This window comes from Pelodiscus sinensis, unplaced genomic scaffold (assembly GCF_049634645.1).
Source record: "Pelodiscus sinensis isolate JC-2024 unplaced genomic scaffold, ASM4963464v1 ctg37, whole genome shotgun sequence".
NCBI classification, from domain to species: domain Eukaryota; kingdom Metazoa; phylum Chordata; order Testudines; family Trionychidae; genus Pelodiscus; species Pelodiscus sinensis.
In genome coordinates, this window is record NW_027465869.1 from 629098 (window position 1) to 647266 (window position 18169).

At 53.4% G+C, this 18169-nt stretch overlaps 2 protein-coding genes and 5 non-coding genes across 7 annotated transcripts in view; 3 read left to right on the top strand and 4 right to left on the bottom strand.

The window, feature by feature from the left end:
* The window catches only part of LOC102457165 (uncharacterized), a 242837-nt gene that overhangs the window by 81485 nt on the left and 143183 nt on the right, over positions 1 to 18169 (bottom strand). The window lies entirely within an intron of this gene.
* LOC142824070 (uncharacterized) overlaps positions 1 to 18169 on the top strand; it is a 408405-nt gene that overhangs the window by 67638 nt on the left and 322598 nt on the right. The window lies entirely within an intron of this gene.
* Positions 5620 to 5692, top strand: TRNAF-GAA (transfer RNA phenylalanine (anticodon GAA)). Its single transcript has one exon. It is a non-coding gene; the product is annotated as a tRNA-Phe (tRNA).
* Positions 7430 to 7503, bottom strand: TRNAT-UGU (transfer RNA threonine (anticodon UGU)). Its single transcript has one exon. It is a non-coding gene; the product is annotated as a tRNA-Thr (tRNA).
* TRNAS-GCU (transfer RNA serine (anticodon GCU)) lies at positions 10436 to 10517 on the bottom strand. Its single transcript has one exon. It is a non-coding gene; the product is annotated as a tRNA-Ser (tRNA).
* On the top strand, positions 16244 to 16325 carry TRNAS-AGA (transfer RNA serine (anticodon AGA)). The gene has a single exon. It is a non-coding gene; the product is annotated as a tRNA-Ser (tRNA).
* On the bottom strand, positions 17370 to 17442 carry TRNAF-GAA (transfer RNA phenylalanine (anticodon GAA)). The gene has a single exon. It is a non-coding gene; the product is annotated as a tRNA-Phe (tRNA).

Below are 18169 nucleotides of genomic sequence, written 5' to 3' on the forward strand. Positions count from 1 at the left end.
GAAGCTGAAGCACCAGGACCTTGTAACAACCAGCTGAGCCCCAGCAGGTCCCACTGAGATTTGAACTCAGCTTGCAGGATTCAGAGTGCTGAGTGCTGCCCCTTACACCATAGGACCTGTGGTGTGAAAGTGCAGTGGGCACCTCTGACTCTCAGCTCTCAGGCTGGCCTCTGCTCTCCTGGCTCCCGCCAGCTGCTTCATCTCCCAGGACTCTCTGTCCTGCCCCAGCTCTGCTGCTTTCAGGGCAAATCCCTTATTAGGACCAGTCACACTCTGGGGTCAGTGAGGGCCCCTCCCACCTGAGCTGTGAGTCACACAAAAGCCTCGTTTCCTGCTCCGTTCCCAACACTGGATGCAAACACATGGTTGCTCTGGGGGTGTAACAAGTGCCCCCTTAGAAAGCTCATCAATCGAAATGAAACTTTTACATCTCCAGCTGTGTCACACTTTGGATTTCTATTGAACAGGGATTCTTCAAATGACCACAAACCCCTCACATGCTCTAGTGCCAACGCACATAAACCAGACAAACCCGCCCCTCAGCTGGAACCATTTCAAACTGGCTCTGTGTGTGTGTTTGGTTTCTGTTTCCATCCATTCAACAAGGGTGTGATCTGATCTGGATGCCCATTGGCTCGTCCTTACTCTCCTTTGGCCGTGTCCTGCAGAAGAACAAGGACCTGGGGATGAATAGCCACAATCCATCTTACAGCGTTTGATTTAGCAAGTCCAAGTAAGACTCACTAAATCAAACCCAGAGGCCACCCCCACCAGCTTCCAGCACTTCTGCTCTTTGCCCCCTTCGGCTTCCTGCTGTGGGGACATGGCCAACTCCAGCTATGTAGGGAGGGATGGCAGGGAGAGCAGACACATTGGCCAGGCACCACTGGGGGCTGCCTCCCTCACCTCCCCCACACCCAGCAGCTGCTTGGCCAGCTTAGTCATGGGGCTGTTCTCTGGGACTTCTCTCCGAGCTCCTCCACCTGTTGCCATTGCCCATCCCAAGGGAGGGGGGACGAGAGTCACTCTCCACGGTTGCAGGAGCTGCAGAGGTTGCACTTGCAGGGTCTCTGGGCACTGACACCCCCAGGGAATCACAAGGGCACTTGGCGCTGGCTCGCCTGTCCCAGCAATTGGAATCAGAGCCCTGCCTTGCCAGTGCCAGGCACAGCAGCCTCTGCACCTGCTCCAGGCTTGTGGTTTCCTTCTTTCCAATGTTCCTCCCCAATCAGCCTTTTCCTGAACCAGCAGTTCCATGGGTGGCCAGGGGAGGCCTCTTCTGTGTCCCAGAAGGAAATAGAAAAATGTGATCAAAATCTACAAGATGGTACCAGTGGGAGTTGAACCCAAGATTTCTTACTTGCAGCACAGGTGTTGTAGCCAGCTAAGCCAGGAGGACCTAGGGAAATGTGAGCTGCCACCGCACATGAAGCTCTCACCACTGCCGGAGCCACTCCCTGTGCTCAGCATCCAGCTGCTAACATGTGCAGGCTAGGATACTGTGTGCAGGCAGCCTGCACGTGCAGGATATGATGTAGTGCGCTGTGAGTGGAATGGCGTGGCCCCATTCCCTCCTCCCTTCCCGCACTGATCCAGTAGTTGAAAGGGGCTGTGGCTGCTGCTGACTGGGTAGGAGCTGGGAGGCAAGGTGCCGGCTGCCTCTTTGCCCTGGGTCTCAGTGCGCCATGTCAACCACCAGCCACCTTGACCAAACCTCAGACCAGCTGGACTAGCCAGCCCACATCACAGCGAGTCGCTAGTGGACCTATCAGAGAAGAGCCATTGGCAGCTGCAGAGATGTTGCTGCAACTGTCTGAGGCGCCTTTCTTGAAAGGGCCACTTGTGACCCACATTTCCATAGGGCTGGCTAGCTCTGTTGGTTAGATCGTGGTGCTAATAACTCCAAAATTGTGGATTCAAGCCCCATGTTGGCCACAGGGGTGCTTGGTTTGGTAACTTCTTTCCCTTATGTCACACAGTCAGCTGTCCCTGTGGAGAAGGGTTGTTTGATTTATTGACTTGCTCTGATTCTTCCTCTTGCTATGGACAGGGAAGCAGAAACAGGGGAAAGGCTGAGAGCTTTGCAGGACTCAGGCCACAGAGCTGAGCTTATGCTCACAACTATTCTGGAGGCCACTGCAGGCCACCACCACTTGGGGGATGTTGGACTTGCCAAGGTCCAGCCAGAGGAGGGGCTGGGGTGCCAGAGGCAGGGTCTGGCTGGGAGACTCACCTGGCTGAGCCCTGGCCAACAGCCCAGCACATTTCCCAGGCAGCTCCTTCCCTGCACAGCCTGCAGGTGTCAGGTGCCTGGGGAAATAAGAGCCTGAGTGGAGGGGGGGGGGGAGGCTTCATGCAGGCAGCTCCCATTGGCATTGGAAACAAGCCAGAAAAGCATGACAAAAATGATGAAAGTTTGAATCAGCTGACATATAAAGAGAGATTGGGACTTTTCACCTTAGAAAAGTGGAGACAAGGGGAGATAAGATAGAGGTCTATACATCATGGCTGTTGCTGAGACTGTAAATAAGGAAAGGGATTGTTCTTGTTCCCATAATAGAAGAACTAAGGGTGCGCCATGATATTAGCAGGTTGAAAACAAACAAAAGGAAGAATTTCTTCACACAAGCGCAGTCAACCTGTGGAACTCCTTGCTAGAGGATGTTGTGATGACCAGGACTATAAGGGCATGTCTATACTTGGAAACTATTTTGAAATTGCTTAAATTGACTTAATAACTTCCAGTCTAAGAAAATAGAAACAGCATGGCCTCAGTATGGGGAAGCCTCACAATTAGTCCGAGGCAGGCTCTGTTAATGTTCCTTCCTGGGGGCATGGAATTAAAAACAGAGAAGCAAGGCTGGGAGCAGCTGAAGCCAAGAGCCCTGTTGTACTGTGGCAACAATCTCTGAGGTGGCATGAAATCCCCTCTCCAGGTTCTAACCCTGAAATACCATCAGCTTTATGACGTCATTCCTGGCCTCTTGGTTCAGCCTTTGAACTCTGACTGCAGATGTTTGCTTACCAGAGATGGAGAGATGCCAAAAGAGACTAAGCCATATTGGCAAAGGCTTCTGCCAAAGCCCAGGATTGAACCAGGGACCTTCAGATCTTCAGTCCAATGGTCTCCCAACTGAGCTACTTCGGTAATTGCTGTAAGCATTCTGATGCTGTCTCTTCTCTCAGGCATGTTTTTCTCCACAGCAGTATACAAGAGCGATGCTGCTGCCAGTGGCTCTGCAAGGCAAGATGAGCTTTGCCTGCCCCCCTCAGACTGACTTGCACTTGGCCCCACTCCTACCTCTCTTCCCGGGGTGTTCCAGTGGCTGAAAGGGACTGTAGCTGCCTATGGGGGGGGGGGGAGAAGATGGGCAGGGGGCTGTGTTCCCTGTGAGATTTTCCATCCATGGGTGGAGTGAGTTTCATAATGTGCACCACTAGTGAGGTCGTTTGCGCTTGTGCGGATGTGTGCTACTGTGGTACCCCCCAGTTACTCACAAACAGCTCAGCTAAATATAGTTTCATAATTTTATAGAAGAAAAAATACTGAACAAAGGGATAATTAACAAGGTACATGACTTCATGTATTTAGTATGAAATCAACTACAAAGAACATTAACACTGCAACACATTCCGTAGCCATTCGGTATCTTACACGGATCTGTTCCTTTGAGGCATAAAACAAAATTGTCCATTTTCTTGATTTAGCAAACAAGCTATGATGATTCATATCGCTACATGAAATGAAATAGTTGTTACACTTTATGATGGAACTGAAATATTCTGTTATTTAATGGGCTCAGTTTGGAGTGCTGTTTGTGTACGTCTACATTTGCTTCCTACTTCGGACTAGGGATGCAAATGTAGGCGACTGAAATTGCTAATGAGGCAGGGATTTTAATGTCCCATGCTTCATTAGCAAGATCTCGCCTGGCGCACTAGATCGAATCACACCTGATTCGAACCATGAAGTGCGCACCGGGAAGCGGTAGTTCGAACCAAAGCCCTTGGTTCAAACTAACGTTACGCCTAATTTTTGTATAAAAGGTGTTGTCCTGGACCATAAACCGAGTAGCCCTGTCCGGGGAGGGCACCATGGCTCAGCTGGCTAAAGCACCTGCTTTGTGAACAGGAGATCCTGGGGGCAACTCGCAGTGGTCCCTTGTTGTAACCTTTGCTCACATTTTCCTAGGTCCATCTGGGACAAAGAAGAGGCCTCCCCTGGCCATCCATGGAGCTGCTGGTTCAGGAAAAAGCTGATTGGGGAGGAGTCAACCGCAAGCCTGGAGTGGCAGCAGAGGCCACTGTGACTGGCAAGGCTGTGGGAGAGTTTGAACTCCCTGGATTTCCTACTGGAGCTCTGCTTAAAGCTGCAGGATCTGACTCCAGAGGCTGCTCTTAAATGCAACAGAGTTTGAGCTGCTTGCAGCTCTGCCTTTGGGAGAGGGAGTTTGTACTAGAAAGAGGCAGGCTGGGTGACTAAGAATAAGAGGCTGGGCATTCCCATCATTGAAGGGTTGTTAGATCATTGTGAGAACGTTGCCCGGTACGCCACTTAAAAGATGGGGTGGCAGGGAAGAGTAGGAATGAGACTGGCAGGGGGCTGAAGCAGCAGGGTGGTGTGACCAGGCCAGCTGTGCCGGGGGCAGGAATGTCTCCGCCTGGTTCTCACAACTATTCTGGAGGACACTTGGGGGACGTTCGACTCGCCAAGGTCTAGCCAAGGAAGCAGACAGCAGAACCGCCCTTTGAGGGGCCCGAAGGCATCTCCACACCAATGCGGGCCCAGCTGAGCCTGCCTGGGAAATGTTCCTGGCTATAGGGCTGCCCTGTGTAGGGCTTCATCAGCCCAGGTAGCAAAGGGAGGCGCACCACCCACGATGCTCAGGGGCAGGGCCACGTGTCTGGCCCTGAGAATTAGTGTAGCTGAGCATACACATCAGTTACTTATCTCCCTTGTGGTCTAGTGGCTGTGATTCAGCACTTCCAGTGCTCTGGCCTGGGTTCAATTGTGAGTGAGAAAAACCAACCTCATCTGTATTAATGAAATCTGCCAAGTCTTTGCCCTTTTCCATCACAGGGAGGGCCAGTGGGTTGAGGGAAGGGAGGGGCTGGGGTGCCAGAGGCAGGCTCTGACTGGCAGACACTGCCAAGCACATTTCTCAGGCAGCCCCTTCCCTGCGCAGGGGGTACAGGTCACAGGCCTGGGTGAATAAGAGCTTGTGGGGACTGGCCAGGGCTTCAAGCAGGCAGCTCCCATTGGCCACAAACAAGCCTGGAGCAGGGACCAGGCATGAAGCCTTTTCCTCTACAGCTGAGAGACACAAAGGGCCCAGCAGCCCCTTCTCTCAGCTGTGCGTGGGGGCAGGGCGAGCAGGGAATCTGCCTGAGGCTTCTTGCTGCCATGTTGGGTGGCTTCATGGGCTGGATCCAGCCCGCTGGCCTGTATTGCCCAGGCCTGGCTGAGAGGGAACCTTGGCTCTGGGCTGTGGGGGAGGGGCGCTGTGGAAAGGCCAGTCTGGCCTTCCTGGGCAGGGCATGACGACGTCCACTGTGTGCAGCCCGGCTGCCAAACATCCCAGACAGAGAATTCCAGGCCAGAGAGGTTTATGTCCAACATCCAAAGTAGCTCAGTGGGGAGAGCGTTAGACTGAAGATCTAAAGGTCCCTGGTTCCATCCCAGGCTTTGGCAGGTGCCAGCATGTGGCAGGACCCTCCCTGGTGTTACTCCTGTGTTTGACCCTTTTTGGCCACAGCTTGGCATTGACAAATCAAGATCATCTCATTAGCCCCGCCCCCGACTTCTTCCTGTGAGTCGCTGCCTCCTTGACCACTGCCCACCCAGTGCTGGCCCTAGATATGGAACAGGGCTGTGGGCTGATGGGGATGTGTTTGGATAATCTCATGTGACCTTACCTGGGGCCAGCCAGCTAAGCAGGAGGGACAGGGCAACGTTTCTCCTTCCTCTGCCGGAGAGGGAGCCAGCTCATTCCCATGAGCCCACATACAGATGGGGCAGGGTCTGGAGAGGTGACGCAGCTGAATGGAAAAAGCAAGGAGAGAAGAGTTTCAGCTACCAGCTGAGAACCTCAAGCACAGAGCTGTGTGATGGTCCCATAGTGTAAGGGGAAGGGGTCAGGAGTTTGAATCTTACAAGCTGAGTTCAAATGTTGGTTTGTCCCTGCTGGGGACTTGTTGGTTTGTGTAAATCCTTGAGAATTGATCTTCTTACCCCTCTGACTCAATTCTACTTTGTGCTTCTTCACTGTCTCAATGTAAGGACTTCGGAGAAAACTCTTAAACGTCTGCTCCAGTGGCACAATGGGTCAGTGCGCAGTATTTATGAAGCAGTGTGTATAGGAAACATGCTGAGGTTGTGAATTCAAACCACTGGAGCAGTGGTTTTCAGTCCCTACTGGGCTGCCCCTTTCCAGTGGTCACTGTAGGAGCTGGAATTCCAGCTCAGAGGAGGCTGTTAGTAAAAATTCCCCCTTCACATATTATGGTCTTGTCAGACTGAATGGTGGGTGGCCAGGGAAGGTCCTTCTTGCTTCCAGGGTCTTGTTGCCGGTCTTCTCCCAGCACCTCTTACCCATCAGCAGCTGCTGTCCCTTTCAGCCATTCGGTCAGCTCAGGGAGGGAGGCAGGAAATGGGGCAAAGTAGCCAGACAAGCTGAGGGAGGCGGGGAAATTCTGATCTTTGCATCTCCCCCATGTGAGGGTTTGTCTGCACGTCATTCCTCTTTCCAGAGAGCAATGCAAATTCAGCCGAGTGACATTGCAAATGAAGTGGAGATTTGCATAATCATGTCTGGCTGCTATTTCGAAATATGTTATTTTGAACTAACAGGCACTGTCTAGACACAGTTCTTCGAAAAGAAAACCCTTCTTTCAAAATCCCCCTTACTCCTTATGAAATGAGGTTTAAGGGTTAGTCCTGATGAAGGGTGATAGAGATGTAGCCGTGTTAGTCTGGGGTAGCTGAAGCAAAATGCAGGACAATGTAGCACTTTAAAGACTAACAAGATGGTTTTTCTCCCGCAATAAGCGAATCTCAACAGCGTTTTGTATTTCAAAATAAAGTATTTTCAAATAGCACCAGTCTGTGAATATGCAAATGAAGTGCAGGATATTTAAATCCCAGCTTCATTTCCAATGTTGAGTGTCTACATTTGCATCCCTTGCAGAGTCTCTGGGACCTAACACTCCCAGGGAATCACAAGGGCATGTGCTGCTGGCTCTCCTGTCCCAGCAATTGGAGTCAGAGCCCTGCCTTGCCAGTGCCAATAGCCTCTGCACCTGCTCCAGGCTTGTGATTTCTTTCTTCCCAACACTCCTCCCCAATCAGCCTTTTCCTGAACCAGCAGTTCCATAGGTGGCCTCTTCTGTGTCCCAGAAGCACACAGGAAAACATGCAAAGGCTACAACAAGGTACCACTAGGATTTGAACCCATGATCTCCTGCTTACAAGGCAGGCACTTTAGCCAGCTAAGCCATGGCACCCTGTTTGGCTACAAACCCACTATAAAGCTTTTCCAGGGTAGCTTTTGTATCTGTGAAAAACTCTGCTGTGTTTATGGAATGGGTCGACTCTTTTAGATCATTTCCAAAAATGTGGGCGTGTTCTTTTGGAAGGCCTGTATTCCTCATTGTATTAGGAATAAGGCTCTTCCCAAAGAGAAGGTTTTCCCCACATTTGCGCCCATGTAGATGGGCCAAATGTCAGAAAAGCCTCTTCTGAAAAAAGAAAAGTGTCTTAAAACTGTTCGAATTTCTGGTCCCAGACAACATCTTTGAATTCCAAGGTGCAGCCATTCCCCATTTCCCTCCAATGTTGGAGGGGTCTCAAGGCCTGTGCAGCAAAGAAATGTGATTGACAGCTCATACCCACAAACTTTTTGTCAATTGCAGAGCAACCTAAGGATTACTTGCCAAGCAAGCACTACAGGCCAAGGTCAGGCTGGAACCAGGGGAATCAGGAGGCAGGAAGAGCCCCAGTCTACACAGCTCCTCTGCGCAAAAGTCTCTTGTTCAAAAACGGACCCCAATTAATTATGCAAGGAAAATCCCTGGGCTGCAATGCTTAGTTACACACAATAAGAATAATCCACCAGCTCAGCTGTGATTTCTAAACCGCCAAACAAGGAAAATAATAAATTCTGATGGACTAGGTAGTCCCCATGGGCTTTGCCTGCATCATGCTCAGGGCCTGGGGATTTTCTGTCTGTTTGCCAGACGAAAAAACTAGCCCTCCCCTCCCCCCACTGCTCTGGAGTCTCTGCCTCTCATGGGCCTTCTCATCCTCAGGCTCCGCTTTGTCTCCAGACAGACCCTGCTCTGCCATAGCCACCTCCCTCTGTCACTTCTAGAGCAAAATGCATCCCTTCATTCTGACTTTGTACACCTGGGCTTTTAATACTCACACCTGCACCTAACACCAGCATTTTCTAGTGAGGGGTCTAATAACAGTTTCTCTAGAGCCGTGGTCACCAACAGGTCGATCGCGAGCTGCTGGTCTGCCGGCCGGGTGTACTGCGGGAGGGAGCATCGGCTCCCTGCACCTCACAGGAGGGGTGAGTCAGACCCGTGGGAGGCATGCAGGGGGTTTCCCGGCGTGGGGGGAGGTCAGCTCCCTAGGCAGGCGCGCGCACACGGGCCTTCCCTGCACGGAGTGGGGGGCCGGCCCCGGGGCAGGCATGCACGGGTTTCCCTGGGGGGGGGAGAATCTTGGGAGGAGGGAGATGCAGGGGACTCTCTGCCTCCACTGGCACCCCACTCCCCAGCCCCCACTCCCCAGACACAGAACGCTGTCCCCACTCCCCTGTCTCCAGCTACAGAACGCTGTCCCCACTCCCGTCCCCACTCTCCTGTCCTCAACTACAGAATGCTGTCCCCACTCCCCTGGCCCCAGCCCCAGAACTCGGTCCCCATTCCTGTCCCCAGTCCCCGAACTGTCCCCACTCTCCTGTCCCCAGCTACAGAACTCTGTCCCTATTCCCGTCCCCACGCCCCTGGCCCCAGTCCCAGAACTCGGTCCCCACTCCCCGAACTGTCCCCACTCTCCTGTCCCCAGCTACAGAACTCTATCCCCATTCCTGTCCCCACTCCCCGAACTCTGTCCCCACTGGCACCCTGTCCCCAGCTGCAGAAACCTGTCCTCTGCCCTCCCAGCACCCTGTTCCCTCTCCCCTGCCCCCAGCGGCAGAACTCTGTCCCCACAAAATGTATAATTATAAAAGCTTCATTTTAGATTTAAATAGCATGAATAAAAAACAGACCATTTATTTCATAGCTATAAACACCTGATTTTAATTGTATGTATCGCATAATTTAAAAATAAACTGTTTATCAGAGTGTGTAAGTAAGGGCTGGGGATAGCAAGTGATGGACAGGAGGAGAATAGAGAGGGCGGGGCTTCAAGGAAGGGGCGGGGCGGTAGATCTTCGCCTGTTCTGAGATTTAAAAAGTGATCTTGAGTGTAAAAGGGTGGGAGACCACTGTCGTAGAGAGAAAGACAGCCACAGTGGATAAACCTTACCAACTGACTCAGAGGGCAGAAGAAAGTAAGTTCATCACCAGTGAGAGGAAACTGTTGCCCCAGATGGGAATTAAACCCATAACCCCTAGCTGAAGAAATCAGTGCCTTGTCCATCGGGGTACAGGAGAACACGGAAAAGAGCCCCAGAGACATAAATTCACCCTTCTAAATGTCCCTTCTTCAACTTTTAGCAACTGATTAAGTTGGTTTGAAGAAGCCAGATACACAGGAAGGGCTGATCACACCCCTCTGAAAATCAGCTTTCCATGGGTATCTGTAGCTGGCTCCGAGTCATGGGCCTTGACATCTCGTCTCCCTCCCGAAACCAGGGAAGTGTCTCCCACCGCTGCAGCCTCCTGAGGCTCTATGGCCCTGTCTGTACAGCAGGGACAGCAACACTCACAGCCCCACAGGAGGGCCCCTGGCCTAGCAATGTGGCCCCCTGAGCAGCCTCTGATGTTCCCTGCGTGAGCCCCAGAACCAGCCCTGAGTGACGGGGGCAGAGGGGGAGCAGCTCACACATGCCAAGGGGCTGGCCAGGGGCAGGACATGAGCCTGCAAGGCAGCAGTGACATCACAAGGGCCTTGTGCAGCACCTCAGCTCATTGGCTGGGAGGCAGTGACCTCACAGAGGGACCATGGCAACAGCCAGGTGGGACAGGCTGCAGGGATGGGCCATCTCAGAGACCCCCATGGCCTGGCTGCCTGGAATCTCCTTTGGGAGGTTTCCCCTTGAGGGCAGAAGGGATTGAGGGTCCCAGCTGGGAGTGTCTCTGTGGAGATTTCCCCTTTCCCCAGGCTGCAGTGGGAGGGGCTGGGGCAGGCAGGGGTACAGGAGGGGCTGGCACTGAACTGAAGAGAGATCTGGGAGAAGCAAGAGGAAGGGCTGCAAACACCAGATAAGGATAGGATTCAAACCCATGCATGTAGAGCACAATGGATTAGCAGTCCATCGCCTTAACCACTCGGCCACCTCATCTGAACTGTTGCCAATTACCCAAAGCCAGCACTGCCAGGAACCTTTGTGCCACTCGCAGCCTGGCCAGGGACACCCAGGGCTGGAAGGTTTTGGCTTTTCACAATGTTCCCTGGGCTGTTGTACAAAGCTCAGTGCTCGTAACAAACCCAAACACCCCCTGGCTAAATCTACCCTGCATACTTCTTACACAAGAACTGTTTTGTGAAAGAGTTCTTGCACAAAATGTCTTGTGCAAGAGCACGTCCACACTGCCATGTGCTTTTGCGCAAGAATGTCCGTGGCAGTGTTCACGCTCTCTTGTGCAAGAAATCTCTGCTGGCCATTTTAGCCATAGGGGTTTCTTGCACAAAAAAACCCTGTTGCCCATTCATACTACCTTCTTGTGCAAGAGCTCTTGCACAAGAGGGTTTATTCCTCATGGGGAGAGGAATAACTCTTGCCCAAGATGCCCTCTTGAGCTGTAAATTTAGTTGCTCAAGAACGCGCGTGCAGTGTAGATGCTTCTCAAGTTTTTCCGCAAGAACGGCCATTCTTGAGCAAGAAGCCTGCAGAGTAGATGTAGCCCCTGGGTGCCCAGAGATGGGCTGTCTAGTCAAAGTCTGGCTCGGCGCGGACTCGGCAATGGGAAGATGTCCACGGAGCAGGCAGATGGCAGCGGCACACGGCTCTGGTGGGCCCAGCATCCAGAGGAGCGTTTTCGATATGAGTGTTTACTGACAGTGTCTGTCTCTCGTCTGATTTCACAGTGTGGTGAGACACTGGCACCCACAGCAGCATGGATGGGGCGGCTGGCGGGCGGCGGGTAGGAGCAGTGGCAAGGGCAGTGGGTGAGCCTCATTTGTATAATAATGAGCCACCATTGTTGTGGAAGAGGCTCTTGCGCCAGATGGTGCAGGGGACAATCAGCGGGCGGAGGGTTATTTTTTCTCCTCCCTGGGCTGATGTGGCTAGAACTGAGGAGAAGAAAATCCTCTTCCCTTCTCCTCAGAAGATAGAAATTGCAGTTGGTTCTTTCTTTGGTTCTACTAAAGCTGGACCCCAGGACTAGACTTTTTCTTTCTAAAACCCTGGTGAAAACTGAGAGCCAATTGCTCACAGGCTGAGAATGTGGGTTAAGGAAGGGCACCGCCCAGCAGGGGGCTTGAACCCATGACCCTAAGATCAAGAGTTTCACACTCTACCAACTGAGCTAGCCTGGGTGCATTCAAAAAGATTCCTAATATCCCATCTCAGGGTAACAGGAGCCAAGTGTTCTCCACTGCCTGACTCAAGGCTCTTTCTTGCCCCAATGTGGTGTTCTGGTCTGCGGAGAGGTTTGAACTCGAACCCCACTCCCGACACACCCACTTCTTTCCCCACAAGGAAGGGACCCATTTCCATCTCTCCAGGGGCAGGAGAAGGGCTCTGGCCCGTTTTCTGCAAAATGCTCAGCCTGTTTCATTTTCTGCAGGAACGAGTGGGATCCATGCGCCCTGTTCCCCAGTGAGAGGTATGTGTCCTCTTCCCCCTTTCCACAGACACAGCAGGCCAGGGGGCTATGAGCCTCCAGAGGCCCCTTCCTACTTGGCCTCCCACAAAGCTGGGGCGAAAAGCTGCTAGACCCCAGAGGTAGCAGGATTCACTCCCATCTTCTCCTGCCCGTGCCCTGGTACTGAGGGGCCAGCCCCTTTCCTGCTGCCCCAACTCTTATTCCCACAATGCACCTTGTGCAGGGGCCCTTGGTCTTTCTGCCAAGGTGCGTGGCTGGGAGCCAGGACTCAGGACACTTCCCCCAATCCTCCCTCTGACCTGCTCACACTGTCTGGCTGCCTCCAGCACAGGCTGAACAGGTGACCTGACCAACAGCTGGGAGAGCATCAGGCACCTGACAGCAGCTCTCATCAGTCTCTCATCAGTCTGGGGACCAAGCTCCATTGGGACTTAAACCCATAACCCCTAGCTGAAGAAATCAGTGCCTTGTCCATCGGGGTACAGGAGAACACGGAAAAGAGTCCCAGAGACATAAATTCACCCTTCTAAATGTCCCTTCTTCAACTTTTAGCAACTGATTAAGTTGGTTTGAAGAAGCCAGATACACAGGAAGGGCTGATCACACCCCTCTGAAAATCAGCTTTCCATGGGTATCAGCAGCTGGCTCCGAGTCATGGGCCTTGACGTCTCGTCTCCCTCCCGAAACCAGGGACGCGTCTCCCACCACTGCAGCCTCCTGAGGCTCTATGACCCTGTCTGTACAGCAGGGACAGCAACACTCACAGGGACATTTAGAAGGTGAATTTCTTGCACTGTGCTCTCTGTGTGCCCTAGTGGCCTAATGGACAAGGCCCTGATCTTCTAAGTCAGGGATTGTGGGTTCAAGTCCCACCTGAATTGACAGATTCCTCTCACTGACAAGGAGTTTATGTTCCTCTGCTCTCTGAAAAGATGCTCTGCTAGGCTTTCTTCCTCCCAGCAGAAGCTGTTCAGACCCCTCACTAGCAAATGCTGGTGTTAGATGCAGGTCTGAGTGCTAAAAGCCCAGGTGTACAAAGTCAGAATAAAGGGATGCATCTTGCTCCAGAAGTGACAGCCAGAGGGAGGTAGCAGTAGAAGAGCAGGGTCTGTCTGGAGACAAAGCAGAACCTGAGGATGAGAAGGCTGGTGAGAAACTCCAGAGCAGTGGGAGGTTAGTTATTTGGTCTGGCAAAGTGACAGAAAATCCCCAGGCCCTGAGCATGGTGTAGGTGAGGCCCATGGGGCAGTTTGGCTGGAGGGGTTTGGGGGGTGGAGAAGCTGTGAAGCTCTGTGAGTGGATAAGGTCCCTGGCTGAGCTGTGCCACCTGCTGTGTGTGTGACTCAAACTGTCCCACATCCCCTTTTGTGTTTCCTCAGGCGCGTTCATCCAGCAAAGACCCACCAGGGATCTTGTATCTTCCTTTGTACCGCTCAGCCTCAGCCGCAGACACTGCCAGGGCTGGAAGGAAATTGCTGCACTTTGGGAGTCAAAGGTGTTGTCTGGGACCATAGAGTAGAGCAATTACACCTATCAGGCCAAGGAGGACCTGCCTTGTAAACAGACAAACCTGGGTTCAACTCCCAGTGGTGCCTTGTTGTAGCCTTTGCTCACATTTTCCTATGTGTTTCTGGGACACAGGAGAGGCCTCCTCTGGCCACCCATGGAACTGCTGGTTCAGGAAAAGGCTGATTGAGGAGGAGTGTTGGGAAGAAGGAAACCACAAGTGAGAAGCACCTGATGCCCACAGACCCTCACTCTCCATGGCTGCAGGAGCTGCAGAGGTTGCACCCTCAGGCTCTCTGAGCACGGACACCCCCAGGGAATCACAAGGGCACTTGGCGCTGGCTCTCCTGTCCCAGCAATTGCAGTCAGAGCCCTGCCTTGCCAGTGCCAGTCATGGCAGCCTCTGCACCCGCTCCAGGCTTGTGGTTTCCTTCTTCCCAACACTCCTCCCCAATCAGCCTTTTCCTGAACCAGCAGTTCCATGGGTGGCCAGGGGAGGCCTCTTCTGTGTCCCAGAAGCTGCCAGGCTCTGACTCTTGCCCGCTTGGTGCCCCCGTCTAAATTCTCTTTTAAATTGGTCTTTATGGTCCTGCTCAGGGCGTTTTTCTCCTCAGCAGCACACAAGAGAGAAGCTGTTGCCAGTGGCCCTGCAAGGCAAGATGAGCTTTGCCTGCCCCCCTCAGCCTGACTCCCTACTTGGCCCCATTCCTGCCTCCCTTCCTGGGCTGACCCAGTGGCCGAAAGGGGATGTGGCTGACAGGGAAGAAGCTGGGAGGCAAGGTGCTGGCAGCAAGAGATTCCGGCTGCCTCTTTGCCCTGGGTCTCAGTGCGCCATGCCGGCCGCCAGCCACCTTGACCAAACCTCAAACCAGCTGGACTAGCCAGCCCACATCACAGTGAGTCGCTAGTGGCCCTGTCAGAGAAGAGCCATTGGCAGCTGCAGAGACAGCCCTTCAGCTGCTTGATGCACCTTTCTGAAAGGGCTATTTGTGAGCCATGCTCTGGTTGGCTTGCTAGCTCAGTTGGTTAGTGCAGGGAACTAATAATGCCAAGGTCATGGGTTCATGCCCTGTGGTGACTGTTCTACTGCTTCCTCCCCGCCCCCCCCCCCCCCCCCCCCCCTTTAGCTGCCTGCTATGCACAGGGAAGCAGAAACAGGCAAAAGGCTGAGAGCTTTGCAAGACTCAGGCCAGAAAACTGGTAGGAAGAGGCTCCAGCCTGCACAGACGCAGTGGCTAAAAGGCCCTTGGCCTGGCTGGCTTTCCCCAATAGCAGGGAAAACTCTTCTCTTCCCTCTATTGTGGGGCCACTCATGGGCCTGCTGGCTCAGCTGTTTAGAGCTTGATGCTAATAATGCCCAGGTCACGGGTACAAGCCCCATGCAGACCCCACAATGCTGAAATTAGCTTTGTTTGAGCTGCTCCCCACAAAAAGCAGTGAGAGGGAGCCCTTGGCTGTGGACCCACTTGTGCCTGTTGCTCAGGGTTAAATAAGATCTCCCCCTGGAGGCTGCCTGTTCCCTTCCCACCTTGCATTGGCTGGGAATCAAATCAAGCAAAAGGCAGCAAACACCAATCACTGAAATGGTCTGAGCCACAGATAAAGACCCTCTTGCAGCTGTGGTCTGAGGAGGAGTCTCTGCAGGCCCTGCAGTCCAGGCGGAGGAATGTGGACATTTATGGCCAATGGCCAATGGTCTTGCAAAGAAAGGTCACCTCCCTCCTACCCCCGCATCCTACCAAGTCAGAGCCAAGGTCAAGGAATTGCGGGAGGGGTACGTGAGGACCCGTGAGGGCAGGTCCCGCTCTGGGGAAGCACCACAGCACTGTGCATACTGTGAGGAACTGGACCGAATCCCGGGGTGTGGGGAGCCCCTGTCTCCAGGGATAGTTGTGGAGTCTGGGATGGAGACACCTGGGCAGCAGCGGCTGCAGCTTCAGGATGACAACGCGGATGACCTGCAGCTCCAGGGGAGGCAGGAGGACTCCCAAACGTCTTCAGGCAGCGGGGAGGGAACATCAGGTGAGTACTGGGAGGTTGCAACACCCAGGACATGTGGATACTTGCAGTCTCCTTCAGGAGAGGGATGCAAATTTATGAAACCGGGATTTAAATATCCTGCGCTCTATTTGCATAATCGTGTCCGGGTGCTGTTTCAAAATACTTTATTATGAAATAAAAAACACCGTTTAGATGCAGTTATTTGGGGAGAAAACCCTTCTTCCGAAATAACCCTTAAACACTCCCCTCTGGTCTGGACCTAACAGCAGTGTCAGCGTTTGCTAGTCGGGGCTCTGGACAGCACCTGCACAGACGGAGATGGCAACTGCGGGACGCCCTGGCCAACTGTCCCAATGTCTCCCAGCAGAAAAGAAAACAAAAGATGCTAATGAAAACAGCCCCCTGGCAGCCAGGGAGTCAGCACGTCGGTGGGTGGGGCAGGACGCTGGGGGCAGAGCTGGGCTCTAACTCGCTAGGCGACCTTGGCCCATTCAGTGAATCTCTCCCTGTCTCCATGGCCCTGTCTGTACAGCAGGGACAGCAACACTCACAGGCCCCGCAGGAGGGGGCTAGTTTAATGCTTCATCCCAGGGCCCAGCAATGAGCCCCCAAGTTTGCCCTGTTCTGGAGCCATTTTTGCTGTGTGAATTCTGTGGGGCGGGTGAGGTCAGGCCTGGGCACTGGGATTAGTTACCACTTTCCCTGATCCTGGGACACTATTGACTTCATAGCTGTGGTGGCCGAGTGGTTAAGGTGTTGGACTAGAAATCCAATAGGGTTTCCCTGCGCAGGTTCAAATCCTGCTCACAGCGAGGCCTGTGTTTTGACAACACCCCTAACCAGACAACAAGCTGCACAACCAGTGGGCCACTCTCCCTGTCCCCAGTCAATCCCTTTCTGCGCCTTCCGAGAGAGACATAGAGCATGGTGCCTCCTTATGGGTCCCTGGGCTCTAGGGAAATGCTCAGCTCCTGCAGCTTCTGCCCCTTGCCCAACACCCCATGGCTCAGCCCTACCCCTGGGGGCTGCCCTGCTCCAGTGTGTGATAGGAGTTGAGAGGATGGAGCGTCTGGGCCTGCCCCCAAAGGTCCATCCATGAAGGGCAGAAATGTTGGGGATATGATGTGGGTCACTCCTCCCGAGGCATACAGCCCCCCCCACCCACCCACCCCCCGTGTTGGGAGCAAAGGGTCTAGAGAAGTATTGGGGGGGGGGGAGTCTTGTTCCCTGCTCTTGCTCTGCCTTGGGCAAAGAATTAGTAACAGAATATTTGTCCAAGTTTATGTACAGAAAAAAACTGACAAGCATGTTTCTGTGGGGTGGTGGTTATCGTGTTTGCTTAATGTGGAAAAGGCTCCTGGTTCAAAGCCCAGCAGAAAGTGGGAACAAGGGGTTCTGCTGCTATTTGTGGCTCCCCAGGTAAACACAGCCCCTGTTGTTTGGGATAAGCCCAACTCCCAGGCTGAGTAAAGGAAAGAACAACAGGAGCCATGTCCTAGAAAGGGAGGTGCCAGTGTGTGTGAGTGCATGGCCCAGACAGACAGCTCCAGGGTGCAAGGACAGAGCTGCTGGATGCCTCTAGTGGCCCTGAGGGGGGGAGACATGGGTGTTAGCAACATGCTCATGTGATGCCATGTTCCAGCACCACCAACAGGGAGTGTTTTTTGTGGTGTCACCTGATTCCCCCCAAATTTAGCCCTTGTACCTGCCCTGTGGCAGGATAGAAACCCAGGGCCAAGAGAAAGCAGGAAGAGCCCCAGGATGCAGCTCAGCTCCCCTTTTCTCCTGCAGTGCAGGTTGTGAGAACAGCTCTAAGCAAAACCATCACATTGAAGTAATTAGCCCCCATTGGAGCATGCCAAAGCCTGGAATTGAAACATGGACCTTTAGATCTTCAGTCTAACGCTCTCCCCACTGAGCTACTTTGGCTGTGATAAGAGCCCTGTCTGGCCTGTAATTCTCTGTCCAGGATGTTTTGCAGCATGTCGTCATGCCCTGCCCAGGAAGGCCAGACTGGCCTTTCCACAGCGCCCCTCCCCCACAGCCCAGAGCCAAGGTTCCCCCTAAGCCAGGCCTGGGCAATACAGGCCAGGGGGCTGGATCCAGCCCATGAAGCCACCCAACATGGCAGCAAGAAGCCTCAGGCAGATTCCCTGCTCGCCCTGCCCCCACGCACAGCTGAGAGAAGGGGCTGCTGGGCCCTTTGTGTCTCTCAGCTGTAGAGGAAAAGGCTTCATGCCTGGTCCCTGCTCCAGGCTTGTTTGTGGCCAATGGGAGCTGCCTGCTTGAAGCCCTGGCCAGTCCCCACAAGCTCTTATTCACCCAGGCGTGTGACCTGTACCTCCTGCGCAGGGAAGGGGCTGCCTGAGAAATGTGCTTGGCAGTGTCTGCCAGTCAGAGCCTGCCTCTGGCACCCCAGCCCCTCCCTTCCCTCAGCCCACTGGCCCTCCCTGTGATGGAAAAGGGCAAAGACTTGGCAGATTTCATGAGTACAGATGAGGCTGGTTTCCCTGACTGGGAATTGAACCAAGGTCTCAGCAGTGAAAGCGCTGAAACCTAACCACTAGACCATCAGCGACACATGAACATGGCTCTCTCCTTAACTACCCTTGCCTTTCACAGGCCACTTTCTGTCCCCTTCAGGACGAGGCTCCAT